Source organism: Dendrobates tinctorius, unplaced genomic scaffold (assembly GCF_039654945.1).
Source record: "Dendrobates tinctorius isolate UK_male_01 unplaced genomic scaffold, ASM3965494v1 ptg000011l, whole genome shotgun sequence".
NCBI lineage: Eukaryota > Metazoa > Chordata > Amphibia > Anura > Dendrobatidae > Dendrobates > Dendrobates tinctorius.
Window position 1 is genome coordinate 33,838,929 of NW_027361679.1, and position 21,482 is coordinate 33,860,410.

General features: G+C 43.4%; 1 long non-coding RNA gene across 1 annotated transcript in view; it reads left to right on the forward strand.

Annotated features, from left to right (window-relative positions):
• The window catches only part of LOC141101572 (uncharacterized), a 29,735-nt gene extending 12,598 nt beyond the window's left edge, over window positions 1–17,137 (forward strand). The window contains exons 2-4 of the long non-coding RNA XR_012234998.1: window positions 2,211–2,289; window positions 13,047–13,130; window positions 13,543–17,137. This is a non-coding gene — a long non-coding RNA (uncharacterized lncRNA). The remainder of the gene's footprint in view (window positions 1–2,210; window positions 2,290–13,046; window positions 13,131–13,542) is intronic.
• Window positions 17,138–21,482: the final 4,345 nt, after the last annotated feature.

A 21,482-nucleotide genomic window follows, 5' to 3' on the forward strand; every position in this document is an offset into this window, starting at 1 on the left:
TCACAGAAGTTTATAATACCCGGGCGTGAAAATAAAAAAAATCATTTTTTCCACAAACATGATCTTTTAGTCCGCATTTTTTTTTTATTTTCCCAAGGGTAACAGGAGAAATTGGATGACAAAAGTTGTTGTCCAATTTGTCCTGAGTACGCTGATACCCCATATGTGGGAGAAAACTACTGTATGGGCACTCGTCAGGGCTCGGAAGGGAAGTTGAGATGTTTTGGAATGCAGACTTTTATGGAATGATCTGAGGGTGTCATGTTGCCTTTGGAGAGCCCCTGATGTACATAAACAATGGAAACCCCCCACAAGTGACCCCATTTTGGAAACTAGACCCCCTAAGGAACTTATCTAGATGTGTGGTGAGCACTTTGAACCCCCCAGTGCTTCACAGAAGTTTATAACGCCCGGGCGTGAAAATAAAAAAATATTTTTTTCCACAAAAATGATATTTTTGCCCCCAATTTTTTATTTTCGTAAGGGCAACAGGAGACATTGGATCCCAAAAGTTGTTTTGCAATTCGTCCTGAGTAGGCTGATACCCCATATGTGGGGGTAAAACACTGTTTGGGCGCATGGCAGAGCTTGGAAGGGAAGGAGCACCATTTGACTTTTTCAACGCAGAATTGGCTGGAATTGATATCAGACGCCATGTTGCGTTTGGAGAGCACCTGATGTGCCCAAACAGTGGAAACCCCCCAATTCTAACTCCAACCCTAACCCCAACACACCCCTAACCCTAATCTCAGCCCTAACCCTAACGGGAAAATGGAAATAAATTTGTTTAATTTTATTAATTTTCCCTAAGTAAGGGGGTGATAAAGAGGGGTATGATTTACTATAAGTGGCGGGTTTTTATGTTTGGCAGCTGTTATACGCTAAAAGACGCTTTTTATTGTAAAAATAGTTTTTGCATCACCACATTTTGAGAGCTATAATTTTTCCATATTTTGATCCACTGAGTCATGTGAGGTCTTATTTTTTGCGGGACGAGTTGACGTTTTTATTGGTACCATTTTCAGGGCATGTGACATTTTTTGATCACTTTTTATTCCGATTTTTTTTGGACGCATATGAGCAAAAACCAGCATTTCAAGAATTTGTTTTGCGGGGTGCGTTTACACCATTCCGCGTGTGGTAAAATTGATAAGGTGCTTTTATTCTTCGGGTCAGTACGATTACAGCGATACCTCATTTGTTTTTTTTATGTTTTGGTCCTTTTATGCAATGAAAACAATTTTATATAAAAAAGAATTATTTTTGCATTGCTTTATTCTGCGAGCTATAACTTTTTATTCTTTCGCTGATGACGCTGTATGGCGGCGCATTTTTTGCGGGACAAGATGACGTTTTCAGCGGTACCATGGTTATTTATATCCATCTTTTTGATCGCGCGGTATTGCACTTTTTGTTCGGTGGTATGATGATAAAGCTTTATTTTTTGCTTCGTTTTTTATTTTAATTTTTTAAAGGGTTCAATAAAGGGGTTAACTAATGGGACAGTTTTATAGGGTGGGTCGTTACGGACACGGCGATACTAAATATGTGTACTTTTATTTTATTTTTTTTATTTAAAAAAAATGAATTTATTAGGGAATATTTTTTTTTTTCAATTTAGCGATTTTTTTTTTTATAAATTATTTTTACACTTTTTTTTTTTTTTTAACTTTATTACAATGTCCCAGTGGGGACATAACTGTCATGTGACAGATCGCCATAGACACAGCGCTTATTCACTGCATCCCCCACTGCGCCACCTATGATCGTAAGTACTATCCCTCTAAGGGACCACCGCTATACCACCAATGAAGCTGTTTTTTTGTACATACTTATGGGGACTTTTTTCCATTTAATGTAGCTCGGGCTCACTTCCTCAAATTTTGGCTTCTCAGGAACCAGGACCACTGGCCACAGAAGTACTTAATCCAATGTACAATACCAAACACCTCACCACTGGCCACATTGTTTTAAACAATTGCTATAGCCATAATAATAACAGAAACAGATTGATAAGTTGTGCTGTACTCTTTACACTATATGGCTTATATGGAATTCTACCTTTCAGCAATTACAACTATATCTAATTCTAATATGACAATATAGGGATACATGTTTTCTGATAATTTAGCCAGAATTATATACTCCCTTAAGAGGGTACACATTTTTGGTTCCTATCTAACTATGTTTCCATTTACCCTCACTTACAGGATGATCCACAAATTTTAGAGATATTGCCTAGCAGTGACACTATTTACCCGGTGACCACAAACTCTCTTCTCGAAAGGGGTATGACCTCGTCTCAATTTTTCCTTTATGTAGTAGTATTTTGTCTGCCGCCATGTCTTTTTTCCTCTTTTCTTGTTTCAAAGCATCTCTATGTTCCCAAGTGATCATACGGCATTTTATTTATCGTGAATGCACCTTTTGGAGATACTTGTTCTGTATTTTGTATACTGTATATATTATGTACATATTTCCTTGATTTTTACTGTATATATTTTATTTTTTCAGCGACTTTGTGATAAAGGCCATTGTCAGGCCGAAACGTCAGCTGTCGCTTCCTCACCATGAAATAAAAATAAAAGATTTCACTTTGAGCAAAATCAACGTGTGCAGTGACTCTATATCAAATCTACAGATCGCTGATCTGCCACATCACAGATCACTGTGACAGGCACTGCACAAGGCTTCCTCGTAATTTTGGATCCGGGGACCTGCAGGGAAGGAGACCCCCGCAGCAGCGCTGCACATTGCGGGGAGCCTCCTCCCTCCCGATGCTTCCCTAAACCCCCGGTACACTGCGATCATGTTAGATCGCAGTGTGCCAGGGGTTAATGTGTCGGGGGCGGTCCGTGACCGCCCCTGACACATAGTGCCGGGTGTCAGCTGTGATAATCAGCTGACACCCGGCCGCGATCAGTGGCGCTCACCACGTGAGCGCCGCTGATCGCTATAACGTACTATCCCGTCCATGAGCATAGGGGCCCGGGTCCCATGGATGGGATAGTACGTCAGATGGCAGAGAGAGGTTAATAGCCTGGGAATGGGCCATGTATATTGGCACCCCCCCCCCTGGCTAAAAACATCAGCTCTTAGCCGCCCCAGAAATGGCGCATCTTATAGATATATTTGTGCTTTATTTTATTTTAACTTTTAATTATGAGTGATGAGAGCAGGAGCGTCACATGACTCTCCTCCATCACTGCTTTGTAAGGCCGTGGTCACACTTGCGAGTGCAATGCGCATGCGTCTCTTGCCTCAATACCCAGTACTGCCGCTGGCACTCGGGACCGCAGTGTGCTTCTGCATGTATTTCTATGCAGTTGAATGCTCTGGTCTGAGTGTCGGCGGCAGTGCCGGGTATTGAGGCGAGAGACTCACGCGAGTTTCTCGCATTGCACTTGCACGTGTGACCCCGGCAAAACTGTATTGGCTTCTATGATGCCGATAAGTTGACTGCACAATTGGGGAGGGTGAGGTGCATCTCCGGGACCCTCTTAATCAAGTGACACAAAGCGGCAGGTTGGGTGCCCCTGGACGAGCTGCCGCCTGGTCTGCCTGCCCAAAACACCGGCCCTGATCTTATTGTAAGTCCATGACAGCCATAACAAGGCTAGAACATGGCTATCCATTTTAGATTGCATTGTGACTGATTCTGCTCAGTCACAAGTATCGGTCAAAAGATGGTGATGTAGGGTGGGAAGGTCGCCAGGAATAAATTTAGATGGCAACTGTTCAGTAGGTCAGGGTAATTATATTTGTATCACCACTCCAGCATGGTAATAAAATGAGCTGGAGTAGTGGCAAAAGTATTTGTTATTCATCACAAGAGCCCTTGTATATACCCCTTATGTGAATGTTGATAAAAAAAATAAATTTCAGATGATTTTATTTTATAACCAATAAAAACATGACAAACATTGTCATTTTTTTCAATATGAAAACATTTTTTTTTTTAACTTTTAGTCAAATAAGTAAATTCTTTGACCATAGAACAGGAATGTTGCCTTGCTTAGAAGAAAGTGTTTGGTCTCTTGGTGGTGAAGCAGGTCTTGTGGTGGCAACGTAAAACTCTGTGTGGCAGACTTTGATCTTTGAATCATGGAACTGCTTGATGGCTGGTCTACGACACTTGGCAGGAATTTGTTGCCTCGCATTATTTGGCTGCACACAACTCGCAATGGGTCGGAACCAGGATTTTGGGACTAGAATCTGTTCAACCGGACATTAGGGGCGGGGACGTCACCCTGGATTTTCTCAGACGTGAATCCAAATGGATTTTTAACATTAATTGTTTGGTTTCTTCCAGTCTAAATGAAGACTATTCACGGGGTTTTACAAACAAACGTGATCTCCGTTTCTATAGTCTTGCTTGGGGGTTCTATACTGGTTCCCCCCTTGTCTCTTTCTAATTACATGATCCGGTTCATGAGGTATATGTTTTGGCTCCTTTTTGCGGGTGTCTATATAAACAGCATATCATCCCTCTCCTTTCTGTTTTAGGTTTTCAACATTATGTGCCTACATATGTATCTTTCTTGTGATTTCAATCTGGCTGTCGACTTTTCTCTGGTTTGTGGCCAGTCATTTTTCTGTAGGCATTTTTCTGTATGCCCCTATTAATAAAAACTAACATATTTTCACGCTATTTCCTGCCTCAGGTGATCCCCTTTTTATGTCCTATTCCTTTTCTCTTTTGCAATATTGTCACATTGTTTGTATAGGCCAAGGTTGGATCCCTTTAGATTTATCTGTGCTGCCCCCTCAATTTATATTTACTTGGCAGGAATCAACGCAACTTGCAAAATGTGAATGGAGTGGGCACAAGCACGATGGTGTGCATCCATATCACAGTAGCAGAGTGTCATGGCACCAGCTGTGGTCAGGTCTTTGTACCCAAGGTGCCAAAGACAGGTTGTTAATTTAAAAACTGAGAGTGCAATACCCATATCTAGGATCTGTATCAGAACTTAAACTGTCATTGGGTGAGGGGCCTGGCCTTTGTGCGCTACTTGATTCCAAACAGTAAGAAAAAGTGCTGGCTGGTCTTGGGTATCGTTTTTGTTTTTGTTCACATGCTGGTGTTTGGGGTTTTGGCCGTACAACACTAGTGACCCCCCTCCAAAAGGTTGTTCAAACTACTTATTGGTGCAGGGTCCTCAAATGCTGTTGTTAGGTTGAACAATAAGAAATGATCACTAGTTGCCTACTCCTGGCCTAATGGGTATTGATCAAGTGCATGCACTAAAGAAATAACACTAGACACACAGTTGTATGTAATCTCTCCTTGATCAATCTATGGCTCAGCTCCAAGACCTTTATTTAATCCGAACATAGACTTATATAACCCCTGTAAGGGGGCTTGGTTAGCTCTAAAATGGGAGTGATCGGATGTATTCCATTGATTAGTGGGTTGGGCAATGAGCTAGTCCATGGGTGGATCCATGAAATTATCAGGCTGGGTTGGTCCATGAGGTCATCAGGCTGGTTTGGTCTATGAGGTCATCAGGGTGGGCGTCATCGTGGGCGGATCCATGAGGTCATCAGAGTGGGCGTCATCTTGGATACCAGAGCATGGTGTGGTGAAACAGGAAATGGCCGCTATCTTTAGTGTCACACTTTGATCTGAGCAAGCTTATGTAAGGTGAAATAATACACTTTATGGGTCATTTCACTCAATCTCTTATGTCTTGAGTATTTCATAAGTATTTTATAAGTATTTCATCTTATGGCTCTCCTCAACACTGCCAGCATCAAAAGCCTAGCAGCCATGAATGGTGTCTGCCTATCCGGTGGCAGTAAGCGAGCTTTGCTGGCTATAGTTGATCCCAAAAAAAATTAAAATGATCTTCCGTTGTTTGATTTTTTTGATCAAGTCTAGTGTTTCACTGGCCAGCCTTGTTGTCTCAGTGTCTTTATTGTTATTTTTATATTTTTTTGGGGGGGAGGCTCAGTTACTGCCACGGGACAGGCAGCTCTGGATGTGCTCGCAGTTGTATCACTTTCTGCAGAAGCAGATGTGCCAGCTTCTGCAGTTGTGCCTCTTCAGTGTCTGTGTCTTCCGGCTCAGGAGGAAGAATGTTCTCTTTAGTGCTGTGTAAATAAAAGAAAATAAGTCTTCATTATTAAGGTTATATCTATCTTTAACCCCTTCCCGACCTGTGACACAGCGTATGCGTCATGAAAGTCGGTGCCAATCCGACCCATGACGCATGCCCTGTGTCATGACTTCAAAGCCCCCCTGCGGGTCGGGTGACTGGGGTCAATGAAAGGTCACCTGACCCGTAGATACAGGGGGCTTTGTAATTCACCACAGGGGGCGTGGCTTCGCCCCCACGTGGCTACGATCGCTCTGATTGGCTGTTAAAAGTGAAACAGTCAATCAGAGCGATAGCAATATTTCATCAATAAAAATTGATGAAATATTACAATTCAGCCATGGCCGATGCTGCCGTAGCATCGGACATGGCTGGAGACACCGATCCGACCCCCCCACCGGCGATCGCCCCCCCACCACTGAATGACAGCGGCGATCTGCCGCCGCTGTCATCTGCCCTCCCTCCCATTCCCTCCGCTCCCCGCCAGCTTCCGATCCCCCCTCACCCCCCTGGTACCTCCTGAGTCCCCCTGTCGCTCCCGGTGTCCCGCGGGTCCAGATCGTGGGCGCCGTCATCTTGGAAAATGGCGGGCTCATGCGCAGTGCGCCCGCCCGAATCTGCCGGCTGCAGATTCCATTCTTTCATTTTGATCACTCTCACAGTGATCAAAATGAAATAAAAAGTAAATAAACCCCCTGATTATCACCCCCATAGGTAGGCACAACTAATAAAATAAAGAAAATATTTTTATTTTTCCATTAGGGTTAGGGTTGAAAAGAGGGTTAGGGTTGGAAAGAGGGTTAGGTTTAGGGTTGGAAATAGGGTTAGGGTTGGAAATAGGGTTAGGGTTGGAAATAGGGTTAGGGTTGGAATTAGGGTTATGGTTAGGGTTGGGATTAGGGTTAGGGCTGTGGTTAGCGGTGTGTTAGGGTTAGTGTTGAAGTTAGAATTGATGGGTTTCCACTGTTTAGGCACATCAGGGGGGTCTCCAAACGCAACATGGTGCAACCATTGATTCCTGCCAATTTTGCGTTCAAAAAGTCAAATGGTGCTCCCTCCCTTCCAAGCCCAGACGTGTGCCCAAACAGTGGTTTACCCCAACATATGGGGTATCAGCGTACTTAGGAAAAATTGCAAAACAACTTTTGGGGACTAATTTCTCCTGTTACCCTTGGGAAAATAAAAAATTGGGGGCTAAAAATTTATTTTTGTGGAAAAAAAATGATTTTTTCATTTTCACGTCTCTGCATTATAAACTTCTGTGAAGCACTTGGGGGTTCAAAGTGCTCACAACACATCTAAATAAGTTCCTTGGAAGGTCTAGTTTCCAAAATGGGGTCATTTGTGGGGGGTTTCCACTGTTTAGGCACATCAGGGGCTCTGCAAACCTAATGATGCCTGCAGACTATTCCATCAAAGTCCGCATTTCAAAATGTCACTACTTCCCTTCTGAGCCCTGCCGTGTGCCCAAACAATGGTTCCTCCCCACATATGGGGTACCAGCGTACTCAGGACAAACTGGACAACAACTTTTGGGGTCCAATTTCTCCTGTTAACCTTGTGAAAATAAAAAATTGCGAGCTAAATATCATTTTTTGAGGAAAAAAAATGATTTTTTATTTTCATGGCTCTGCATTATAATCTTCTGTGAAGCACTTGGGGGTTCAAGGTGCTCACCACACATCTAGGCAAGTTCCTTATGGGGTCTAGTTTCCAAAAAGGGGTCACTTGTGGGGTGTTTCCACAGTTTAGGTACATCAAGGGCTCTGCAAATGTAACATAATGCCCGCAGACCATTCCATCAAAGTGAGCATTTCAAAATGTCACTACTTCCCTTCCGAGCCCTGATGTGTGCCCATACAGTGATCTCCCCCACATATGGGGTATCAGCGTGCTCAGGACAAACTGGACGACAACCTTTGGGGTTGAATTTATCCTGTTACCCTTGTGAAAAAAAAAATTGCGGGCTAAAAGTTTTTTTTTTAGGAAAAAAAAAAGATTTTTTATTTTCACGGCTCTGCGTTATAAACTTCTGTGAAGCACTTGGGGGTTCAAGGTGCTCACCACATATCTAGATAAGTTCCTTGGGGGGTCTAGTTTCCAAAATGAGGTCACATGTGGGGGGTTTCTACTGTTTAGGCACACAGGGGCTCTGCAAATGTAACATGACGCCCGCAGACCATGCCATCAAAGTCAGAATTTCAAAATGTCACTACTTCCCTGCTGAGCCCCGACGTGTGCCCAAACAGTGGTTCCCCCCCCACATATGGGGTACCAGCATACTCAGGACAAACTGTACAACAACTTTTGGGGTCCAATTTCTCCTGTACCCTTGTGAAAATAAAAATTGCGGACTAAAAAATATTTTTTTTAGGAAAAAAAATATTTTTATTTTCATGGCTCTGCGTTATAAAGTTCTGTGAAACACCTGGGGGTTCAAAGTGCTCACTATGCATCTAGATAAGTTCCTTAGGGGGTCTAGTTTCCAAAATGGGGTCATTTGTGGGGGAGCTCCAAAGTTTAGGCACACAGGGGATCTCCAAACACGACATGGTGTCAGCTAATGATTGGAGCTAATTTTCATTTCAAAAAGTCAAATGGTGCTCCTTCCCTTCTGAGCCCTGCCGTGCGCCCAAACAGTGGTTCCCCCTCACATATGGGGTACCAGCGTACTCAGGACAAACTGGACAACAACTTTTGGGGTCCAATTTCTCCTGTTACCCTTGTAAAAATAAAAAATAGCGTGCTAAAAAATCATTTTTGAGGAAAAAAAATGATTTTTTATTTTCACTGCTCTACGTTATAAACTTTTGTGAAGCACTTGGGGGTTCAAAGTGCTCACTACACATCTTGATAAGTTCCTTAAGGGGTTTAGTTTCCAAAATGGGGCCTGTAAAAAATGCATATTATTGTAAAATACTCAGGACTTGTTACCAGATGCGATATGACAATACAAATGTTCTTATGAAAAAAATGTAGTGGTTTATTTGGATTCTTCCATCAAAGAAAAGATTATTACAGAAAAACATAAAAATAGGTGAGAGATTGTCCATTAGTTCATAGCAAAGCAACATGTATCCATCCTTCTCTGGGATCCCACATGGCGTCTGTCTCTGTTAAGAGCTTCTGCTGTAGTCAAGTTACATACCAGCTGTCCATTCAATGCTATGTCCGTGCAGAGATGACTTCCTCGCGTCTGTGTCTCATGATGGGGAGGGAGCAAGAGCGACCCCTAGAATAAGCCCCCACCTTAAATATACATCTTTCAAAGCATGTGGTCTCCACATATGGAGTTGTCCTTTTCCATGAGCTAACCTTACAAAAATAGCCTATGTAATGTCAGCTAAAGCAATGTACAGAACTGAGTGTTATCAGAAATTAACGGATTATTAATATTTAACAGGGTCACTTGTGGGGGAGCTCCAATGTTTAGGCTCACAGGGGCTCTCCAAACGTGACATGGTGTCCGATAACGATTGGAGCTAATTTTCCATTCAAAAAGTCAAATGGCGCTCCTTCCCTTCTGAGCCCTGCCGTGCGCCCAAACAGTGGTTTATGCAGTGGCGTAGCAACTGTTTGTGGCGTCCGGGGCGGTCGAAAAATTTGCTGCCCCTTTGGTCGTTGATAATCCGGAAGCATCCGAGGAGCCCATGTATGGTCCATGGCACACACCGACAGCACACTGCCCAATTATATGCCTGTCTGAACAAGCCCTTATTGTGTGAGCAAAAAAAAAAAAAATGGTAGTCAAGACTGATTGTGATCTAGATACATCACCAGTAAGTTTATGCACCACAACATTTCAGACACAAAGACTCCCCCCTCTCTACCTTCATGTGTGCTGAAGCATTATTACAGTCACTGACTGACAATGGCTGCATATAACACCAGATGTACACATGTGTAGCTTAACATAGGGGCAGGCACTGGTGACAGGCAGGCAAATGGGGGAGCGGGCACTGGTGACAAGCAGGAAAATGGGGGACCATGGCACTGGTGACAGGCAGGCAAATGGGGGAGCAGGCACTGGTGACAGGCAGGATGAAAAGTAGAAGGACGAGCAGCAAAATAAGCAGGATTATCAGATGGACAGCAGCAGGACAGGCAGGCAGAAAAGACTCAGGCACCAGTGAAATGTAGAAAAGCAGGTAGCAGAATTAAAAAGAAAAAAAAAACACAGGTACATGTGATACCTATGTGATATGTATGGTGTGTGCATGAAGAAGATAGGTGTCCAGATTAGGTGATCACGGGTCTTATTATTCCTTTTTGCATTTAATTCAGCACAGTTTAAGATGGCTGAAGTGGTTGACCGCTACATGACCTGATAAAAGCATGGGGGTTTCGGTGGGAGACAACTATACAGTGCCTGTATGACATGAGCTGATTACAAGCTCAAGAATTAACTACGCAGGCGCCAAGCAGATAGCTGAAAGGGTTGACCGCTACATGACCTGATAAGAGCATGGAGGTTTCGGTGGGAGACAACTATACAGTGCCTGTATGACATGAGCTGATTATGAACTCAAGAATTAATCATGCAGGCGTCAAACGTAAACATGTTATATGAGTATTACTTACAAAAAGTGTACTGCGCATGACTGAACTGATATCTGATCGTAAACAGCATATAACAAGGGGGTTCTCACTGGTGAGCAGGGACATTCCAGGAGATTTTATGGACGCATAACTTCTGTGATGATGTGCTGCTGGATATTTCCTCCTCCCAGTCGAGACCCCCGATGGAGGAGTGATGCTGCAATATCTGGTAATATATATAGATGCTTACTTTCTCTATGTTATAGATGATGATGATGATGATCATGTGATGTTAGACTAGTGCTGCTATACTTCATGTGCCTATAATACATATATATTGGACTATTATATTAACAAACTATAAATTGTTTTACCGATATAAAGACCTAGTAGTCTTCTTGCCTAATTAGGATATTAGTGAGCGCTACGTACGTAAGGGACTTGCCCCTCTTAAGGTGAAAACTCGGTAAGACATAAATTGGCGTAGTCGGCAGGATCTTTTTTTTTTTCCCTCTAAAATGTTTAAGAAACGAAAGGAAAAGCAGGAGGATGTTGTGGATGTGCCCGGTTGGACTGAGGCACCGTATAATATATTGGCACATGAATTGAGCAGTTCTGGACTAGCGGAACAGTGGTCTAGTAAGCTTAAAGGTAGTGAACCCACTGATGTTGTTGAAGTACTCATGGGGATCCCTGCTAAGGCAGGTGATGCAGTTAACCCCTTGATGTTGTTTAGTTACTCAAGGCTTTCCCTGCAAAGGCAGGTGATGCAGTCAACCCATGATGTTGTTGAAGTACTCATGGGGATCCCTGCTAAGGCAGGTGATGCAGTTAACCCCTCGATGTTGTTTAGTTACTCGAGGCTTTCCCTGCAAAGGCAGGTGATGCAGTTAACCCCTGATGTTGTTGAAGTACTCAGGGGTGATGTAGAGTCTTTAGGACGGCGTATGTGGATTTTACTCAGTGTATACCGAGATATGCATGAGCAAAACACCCATATGCAAAGAAAGTTGTCAGAAATAGAACAAAAAGAGGTTGTAAGTGAGTCTGTTGAGACTCCAGGGTGGGAGGAAACCCAAACCCCATATGATATGTTGGCGACTATGTGGTCGCGCAGTGTTGGTTCAAGTGAACATTGGGACAAATATTGGCAAGATGAAGAGCCTGCTGAGGTAGCAGAATGCTTGCAGGAAGTAAAAGTAGAAAAAGGGAAAGAATTATGTGCTCTTGGTAAGTGTGGCTGAATCCTGCAAAGAATGTTAACTAAAGTGCAGGAATTGAAAATACAGCTATGTGAGGCCCAGAATGCATTGGTGGCAGCACAGGGTCAGAATAAGTTGGTAATGGACACATGTGTTGGAACTCAGCATGATGCAGGACAGACTGTTGTATGTGTAAATCAGTATAAGTGCAGAAAGAAGAGGGGGAAGGTGAAAAGGAAGAAAGCTCTGGCCATAGCCAGAGCAGAGATGCAGAGGAACCCAGATTTGTGGGATAGTGATGCACATGAGTCCGAAACTGTCACCAGCCATGAACAGGGGGATGATCATTTTGATGGGGAGGTGGAAATGGATCCTCTTCTTAACCAATTAAAAGCTCATCGTATTGCCAGATCCAGGTTGTAGAGACAGCTACAGGGGAGCAAAACCAGAATGAGGTAGAAGATTGCAGTGTGTCTAATAGATCTGAGTTGCAATCTACCTTAAGTAGAAGAAATACTAGGGGTGGCAAGGCCCCGGCAATGTTCAGATTCAGGCGATCTGATGATCCCATATTGTTCTGTAGTAATTATTTGGCATTGTACAGAAATGTTTGCAATCATCCAGATATGTCTCAGAATGATCCTAGTTTTCTATTTTCAATGGCAAATCATTGTAATGTAGATTATGCCACAAGAGTGTCTCTAAGAAATACCAGTTCATATGAAAGATTTGTAAAACTATTAACTGAGTGGTGCCTTAAGTCAAAAGAGCAGGATGAAGTATTCGAGAATGTGTCTGCTGTTTACAGGCCTAGGTATTGCTCTAAATGTGGGAAGATGGGCCACATTAGACGTTATTGTAATACCAAACCAGAGAGCCATTCACTGCACCAGAATATTGATGGCATTGAGAATAAGGAAGGACTTGCCATCTACGATACTGAATTTACCGACTCCTGTAAAAAAGCCGACTTTGCTACAACTGCACAAAAGTCGCAAGAAATGCAGATCCCAATGGTGGATAAGAGTGAGACTGGGAAAGAGCAGAACTTGTCATATTGTAGACCCCAAAAAGACGGTGCTACTATTCCTGTGTTCTGTCTATGGGGCTGGATTATTTTACCTTGGTCACCAGTAATCATTCCTGTGTTATCCTTTTAAGATAGTGTTCTAACCTTTCTGTGTTTTTTTTTTTTTTCTTTCAGACTGGACAAACCAGTTTTTCAGAGGAATCGGATTCAATGTATTTAGATGTATATAAGACATGGGGTAGACTAATGAGCTCAAAGGTAAAGGTTAAAATTATTGTTTGCAAACAATTAAATAAGTAATCATCCCATTGTGATGAATTGGACTGTATTTAGCTAAAAGTTGTGCTTTAGTTTTATGTATGTTTTTAATCTTTATTTTCAATTAGGAACATAATAGATTGGTAAAATCCGTTTGTAAGTTGCATCTTGAACAGTTATGTTTGACATTTCAATGAATAGAGGTAACGTGATAGATTTGATTTATCCAGGAGAAATGTATGAATATTGAGTAAAGTGACATGTCAATAATACAGAGAGAAGCTAGAATAGCTCAGCCAGTGGACTTCTAAAATTTGGTGGAATCAATTCGGTGTCCTGAATCTGCTCAGGTCATTTCTGAAGTAGCAGTCAATGTGATCTCAGATAATAATGTTTTTTGTTTTCCCTTTAGATCAAAATCTGATCTGTAAGTGTTGTATTATTGCTTTCATCTTGTGCGACTGCTTTCAAGAACCAAGCAATCTTCAGACAGATGCCAGCTATGGAAAGTGTGGATTTCTGAAAACCAAACAGAATCTATGGCTTTACTTGGCTCAATGGATGAGCAGATGAACACTAGCCATTTTTGAAGGGCAAAGACAAAGGATTTGGATCATCAGATGTGACCAATATATTTCTGGGAATATGTGGAATCCTTGGAAGTGGATATTTGGCCAAGGTTGAAGGATGGACACCTGGAACGCAACTTACCACAGAACAAGTGTGGCCTCATCCTAAACCAGGGGACTGGAATGCGTACAATAGAACATTACCCAAAGAAATACCCAAAGAAAGCTGTGGCACGTGGGGAGTAAATTATAACTTCTCACAACCAGTCTTCCGAGTAAACTTAACTTTGAATCAAACAGATCAGAGTTGGATGTATGGACCACCATTGGAAGATCCGAATCAACGAGAGGCGGCGTACTATTATTGGCCTGATACTATCGTGACTAACGGAACAGGACAAGTGATTATTGAATCGGAAGAGGAAATAATTTGTTGGGAAGAAAAAATAGAGAGAGATATTGGTTATGGGAGGCTTAATGTTTCTGTCTGGATAAATTATACAGACAAAGGGGAGAATAAGACAATTTTTATATTTCCTTTAAACCACACTATGATAATAATTTGTGCTAATGCTACGGATAGAAAGGTGGAATTCCTGGTGGGGAAGACATTGCCACGGTGTGATAATGTCACGGGTGACTATAATGGTTCTGGACTATGTTGTGGAACTCCAAATTTGCGGGCTTCGGCTTGGAGTAGATGGTTGAGGGTATATCAAAGCACCGTCTTTAAAAGCGATTCGGAACATATGAAGAAGATCCCCTCATCTTGTTTAACGACTGGAATCCAATCACAAAAAACTGTAGTGACTGCTATAGTAACTTTTCCGCCTAACATTCTTTGTCCTATTAGACAAAGAAGAGCGTGGTATGACACACTATTAGGAGGGGTGGGAGTGGTTACTGGAACTTTGAATTCCTTTGATATAGAAACATTAGCTAATCGTATGAGTAATGCAGGTAGAGATATACAAGATGTTTTAACTGTACAGGGGAAGTGGATGCCTACAATATGGTACCCTTGGAAACAGGCCCTACAAATAGATACATTTTTGTTAAAAATGCAAAATGCTACGAATTCTTTTGCTTTGAAAAAAGGATCAAATATTAGTGCCGTTTTTAATTGAACCATGTGTACCATGCAAGCCATTTATCAAATGCAACAAAAGGCAACAATGCAGACCCGGCTTATGACAGGAAATGAGTGGGTATGGAGGACCGTGTTTAATAATACGATCCCTGGAGTTTCATGGTTAAAAATTGAGGCTCCCAAAATGGTCTGCAATGATACAGTATGCCAAGGTATATTAAGTCTGTATAATGTAACAAATCAACAAATAATGTGTATATATGTTATTTTACCGTTGCTGTTAGGACCTCCAGGGGACCAATGGCTATGGATGCCTAAAATGAATGGTCTATATATATTGATAATAATAATCGTACGCATGATTTAAGTTTGTGAAAACACTTTAGAAGGTAAAATTTGTAGATTGCATTCTGCTATATATGAACCGTGCTTATTACAAGGAACTGTGAATGTTTGTGAATTTACCATTCTCCCAACATCATATAAAATGTTGGTGGAAATTGGTCCACAGGAAGTTTGTGTAATAACGGATGTTCCTGTGGTCCCAGGTATGAAAGTTCCTTATGTTGGATGTCTGCAAAATGTTTCAGCTTTAGAGTGGGAAAATCAAACTTTTCTTCTTACTCCTGATCGAGTGGTGCGGGAAAACATACAATGGCAACCTGCCGTGCTGCAGATAAACAACTGGGAGCTGAATATGACCAAACTTCGGGATATCATAGAAAAATCTAAAGAAGGTTCTGAAATGATTAAAATACTAAATAGGACTATACAATAGCATATAATTAGTACCACTATACTAGCGGGAAAAATTGTTAAAATAGGTTCTGTAATTGCTGATGCCACTTCTCATCATTGGTATGATATTTTCATGGGTCATTCCCCTTCAGCTCAAAAGATGTTAAATTGGATCATTCACCCTGTGTTGGTGCTTGTCATTGTAGTAATGCTTCTATCCATATGGAATTGCTACATGGCATACAAAGTCTTCTGTAGGAAACAAAAAGTGCTGATGGTGACCTATAGAAGTGGAAAATAATTCCCGTGATCAAGGACCGATTGTGATACCTATGTGATATGTATGGTGTGTGCATGAAGAAGATAGGTGTCCAGATTCCAGATTAGGTGATCACGGGTCTTATTATTCCTTTTTGCATTTAATTCAGCACAGTTTAAGATGGCTGAAGTGGTTGACCGCTACATGACCTGATAAAAGCATGGGGGTTTCGGTGGGAGACAGTTATACAGTGCCTGTATGACATGAGCTGATTACAAGCTCAATAATTAACCACGCAGGCGCCAAGCAGATAGCTGAAAGGCTTGACCGCTACATGACCTGATAAGAGCATGGAGGTTTCGGTGGGAGACAACTATACAGTGCCTGTATGACATGAGCTGATTATGAACTCAAGAATTAATCATGCAGGCGTCAAACGTAAACATGTTATATGAGTATTACTTACAAAAAGTGTACTGCGCATGACTGAACTGATATCTGATCGTAAACAGCATGTAACAAGGGGGTTCTCACTGGTGAGCAGGGACATTCCAGGAGATTTTATGGATGCATAACTTCTGTGATGATGTGCTGCTGGATATTTCCTCCTCCCTGTTGAGTCCCCCAATGGAGGAGTGATGCTGCAATATCTGGTAATATATATAGATGCTTACTTTCTCTATGTTATAGATGATGACTTTCTCTATGTTATAGATGATGATGATGATCATGTGATGTTAGACTAGTGCTGCTATACTTCATGTGCCTATAATACATATATATTGGACTATTATATTAACAAACTATAAATTGTTTTACCGATATAAAGACCTAGTAGTCTTCTTGCCTAATTAGGATATTAGTGAGCGCTACATATGTAAGGGGCTTGCCCCTCTTAAGGTGAAAACTCGGTAAGACAGTACAAGTAACAGGCAGACAGACACCAGTGACAAACAGGCAGATATGTTGTGCACTGACATTGTAAAAGTAGAAATAACAGAACAAAGATAAGCAAGTGAACAGCAGAGTGACAGGCAGTCAGAACAAGCAGGCAGGAGGATAGACAGGGTAGGCACTGGTAATTGGATGAAATGTAGTAGGACTGGCAGCAGAATCAGGATAAACAGGTGCACAGCAGGATGACAGACAGGACAGGTAACAGCTACAGTGAAAAGTAGAGAAGCAGGTAGCAGAAAAAAATTCAGCAGGTGGACAGAAGAGTGACAGGCAGATAAGGCAGGATAAGCATTTGGACAGTGGGGTGACATGCAGATAGGCAAGACAAGGAGGACAGGAAGGGAGGGAGAGAAGCGGCAGACAGGTATAACAACCATGAGACCAGGCAGGGTGACAGCACTATGACAGCCAGGGGCAGGGTGACAATGCTATGACAGGTAGGTTGACAGCCAGGATGACAGGCAGGGGTAGAGTGACAGTGCAGTGACAGCCAGGGCAGGGTGACAGCGCTGTGACAATGCTATGACAGGCAGGGAGACAGTGCTGTGACAGGCAGGGTGACAGGTAGGGGCAGGGTGACAGCGCAGTGACAGGTAGGGGCAGGGTGACAGGCAGGGGCAGGTAGGGTGACAGCAGTGTGACAGTCAGGGGCAGGGTGCTAGCACTGTGACAGGCAGGGACAGGGTAACAGCACTGTCACGGGCAGGGTGACAGGTAGGGGCAGGGTGACAGCACTGACAGGCAGGGTGACAGCAGTGTGACAGGTAGGGGCAGGGTGACAGCACTGTGACAGGCAGGGTGACAGCTCCCTCCCCTCCTGCAATCAACAAGTCGGCAGCGCAGTGACACAGTGCCAGGCAATAACAAGTTTGTGCCCCCCTCCCATCCCTCCTCCATCACCTGCAGCAGCACGGAGCGCACAGCTGCCATTACCTTAGCAGGGCATGCGGGGCCACACTGCCATCCCTGGGGACGTGGCTGCTGCCGCCTCTGGTGCTCTGCAGCTGCTTTGGGCACTAGGGCAGTTGTGCTGCAGCTGAGGGTAATCCAGCTCCCACTTCCTCCATGATCTGCACAGAGCCAGGCAGGGGTTAGCCAGGAACAGCTAGTCAAACCCAGAGAAACGGATGAAGCAGGCAGCAGCTGCCTCCCCAGACACACGGCCAATAAATACAGGCTGGCAGCTCCAGGTGCTCGGCAATCGATTACAGGACAGTGCACTTGATCCGCTGCTCTAGTCTGAATGTCTCCAGTGATCTCAGCAGCTGCACTGTGCCTCCGCGCTTCTCCCACAGAGGAGACGAATTGCTGCTGCGCCGCCCCCACACAAGTGCCGCCTGGGGCGGACCGCCCCCCCCACGCTACGCCACTGGGTTTATGACCACATATGACGTATTGGTGTGCTCAGGAGAAATTGCCCAACAAATTTTAGGATCAATTTTATCCTGTTGCCCATGTGAAAATGAAAAAACAGGCTAAAAGAAAATTTTTGTGAAAAAAAAGTACTTTTTTTTTTACGGATCAATTTGTGAAGCACCTGGGGGTTCAAAGTGATCACTATGCATCTAGATAAGTTCCTTGGGGGGTCTAGTTTCCAAAATGGGGTCACTTGTGGGGAAGCTCCAGTGTTTAGGCACACAGGGACTCTCCAAACGCGACATGGCAAGCTCTAAATATTCCAGCATATTTTCCATTCAACAAGTCAAATGTGCTCCTTCCCTTCTGAGCCCTGCCGTACGCTCAAACAGTGGTATATGACCACATATGAGGTATCGTTGTACTCAGGAGAAATTGCCCAACCAATTTTAGGATCCATTTTATCCTGTTGCCCATGTGAAAATGAAAAAAATGATGCTAAAAGAAAATATGTGTTGGAAAAATTAAAATGTACATTTTTTTCATTCCACGTTGCCTTAGTTCCTGTGAAGCACCTGAAGAGTTAATAATCTTCTAGAATGTAGTTTTGAGTAGCTTGAGGGGTGCAATATTTAGAATGGTGTCACTTTTGGGTATTTTCTGCCATATAGACCCCTCAAAGTGACTTCAAATGTGAGGTGGTCCCTAAAAAAAATGGTTTTGTAAATTTTGTTGTAAAAATGAGAAATCGCTGGTCAACTTTTAACCCTTATAACTTCCTAAAAAAAAAAAAAATTTGTTCCAAAATTGCGCTGATGTAAAGTAGACATGTGGGAAATCTTATTTAGTAACTATTTTGTGTCACATAACTCTCTGGTTTAACAGAATAACAATTCAAAATTTGAAAATTGCGAAATTTTCAAAATTTTCACCAAATTTCTGATTTTTTCACAAACGCAAAAATTATCGACCTAAATTTACCACTAACATGAAGGCCAATATGTCACGAAAAAAATATCTCAGAATCGCTGGGATGCGTTGAAGCGTTCCAGAGTTATTACCTCATAAAGGGACACTGGTCAGAATTGCAAAAAATGGCCAGGTCATTAAGGTCAAAATAGGCTGGGTCATGAAGGGGTTAAATAATAATTTATCATTAGTTTTAAAAACTTAACAAGAAAGACATTGCGGAGGTAACAGAAACAGCATCTCTTCATATAATGAGAACTTTGTTTTCGGTGGTGATGAGCCACTCTTGTTATATTTGCTGTGGAATTTTTGGAATTGATCCCTTACAGACCGCCACCTTTGTTTAAGATCATGAGCTGAAATACAATGATCATTCTCAGTCCATTTTTAAAAAAATATTATTAATTTCTAAATAACATTAACCCCTTTCTGACAAGATGTACTATCCCGTCCACGGTACCCAGGCCCCTATGACCAGGGATGGGATAGTACGTCTCAGTGATCAGCGGCGCTCCCGGCGGGGGGGGGCGCCGCTGATCGCGGCTGGGTGTCAGCTGATTATCACAGCCGACACCCGTCACTATGTGTCAGGGGCGGTCACGGCCCGCCCCCGGCACGTTAACCCCTGGCACACTGCGATCAAACATGATCGGAGTGTACCAGGGGATTAGGGAAGCATCGGCAGGGAGGGGGCTCCCTCCGTGCTTCCCTGAGACCCGCAGCGCGATGTGCTGCACTGCTCTGGGGGCCTCCTTCCCTGCAGGCCCCTGGATCCAAGATGGCGGCGAGAGCCTCCAGGGAGGCGGCTTCCTCAGTGCCTGCAGAGAGCAGGCATGAGGAAGCCTGCTGCAGGTGCCTGTCAGATCGCTGATCTGACAGAGTGCTGTCCAAACTGTCAGATCAGCGATCTGACACATCACAGTGGTGTTCCCCCCCGGGACAATAAAATAAAAAAAAAAATAATAATAATAATAACTAGAGTTGAGCGAAACGGGTCGAAAAATTTCAAAAGTCGCCGACTTTTGGCAAAGTCGGGTTTCATGAAACGAAACCCGACCCTAGGATGAGGTCGGCCACGAGGTCGGCGACTTACGCGCCAAAGTCGCGTTTCAAAAGTTTGTTTTGCGCTCTTTTTCAGCCAATCAGGATCCACGGACACTGTGGGCAACGTGATGACATAGGCACGGGTCACCACCATCTTTCCGAAGGGCATGCAAGTGATTGGCTTGCTTTGGTGGGCGTCACAGGGGGTATAAAAGGGCGTGCACGCCGACCGCCATCTTACTTCTGCCGATCTCAGTATAGGGAGAGGTTGCTGCTGATTCTGTAGGTAGAGCGTTAGGCAGGGAAGAAGACAAAAAAACTGCTTCTGCTGCTAGCGATTTGGCCTGCACAACACACCAGTCACTGTGTGTGCAGTGCAAGGGGAGGCTATATTGTGGTGTATCAGTGGTGTTGGTTGTTGGGCTGCCTTTTAAGGCTTCCTGACAGGCTGGCATTGCTGTTTATCCACTGCTCTGCAAACTGCTATTTTAAAAGCAATCCAATCTCCCTTATCCTCTAGTCACTTTTGTCACAGCTGTGCCATCGAGCCTGTCACATAGCGCTCAGATATCAGTGGGCCTCACACAATCCAAAAGTGTCCAGTGTCCACAAGTGTCTGCAGAAATTCAAAATCTCCCTTATCCTCTAGTCACTTTGGTCACAGCTGTGCCATCGAGCCTGTCACATAGCGCTCAGATATTCATTGGGCCTCACACAATCCAAAAGTGTCCAGTGTCCACTAGTGTGAGAAGAAATTCAAAATCTCACTTATCCTCTAGTCACTTTGGTCACAGCAGTGCCATCGAGCCTGTCACATAGCGCTCAGATATTCATTGGGCCTCACACAATCCAAAAGTGTCCAGTGTCCACTAGTGTGAGAAGAAATTCAAAATCTCACTTATCCTCTAGTCACTTTGGTCACAGCAATGCCATCGAGCCTGTCACATAGCGCTCAGATATTCATTGGGCCTCACACAATCCAAAAGTGTCCAGTGTCCACAAGTGTGAGAAGAAATTCAAAATCTCACTTATCCTCTAGTCACTTTGGTCACAGCAGTGCCATCGAGCCTGTCACATAGCGCTCAGATATTCATTGGGCCTCACACAATCCAAAAGTGTCCAGTGTCCACTAGTGTGAGAAGAAATTCAAAATCTCACTTATCCTCTAGTCACTTTGGTCACAGCAGTGCCATCGAGCCTGTCACATAGCGCTCAGATATTCATTGGGCCTCACACAATCCAAAAGTGTCCAGTGTCCACTAGTGTGAGAAGAAATTCAAAATCTCACTTATCCTCTAGTTACTTTGGTCACAGCAGTGCCATCGAGCCTGTCACATAGCGCTCAGATATTCATTGGGCCTCACACAATC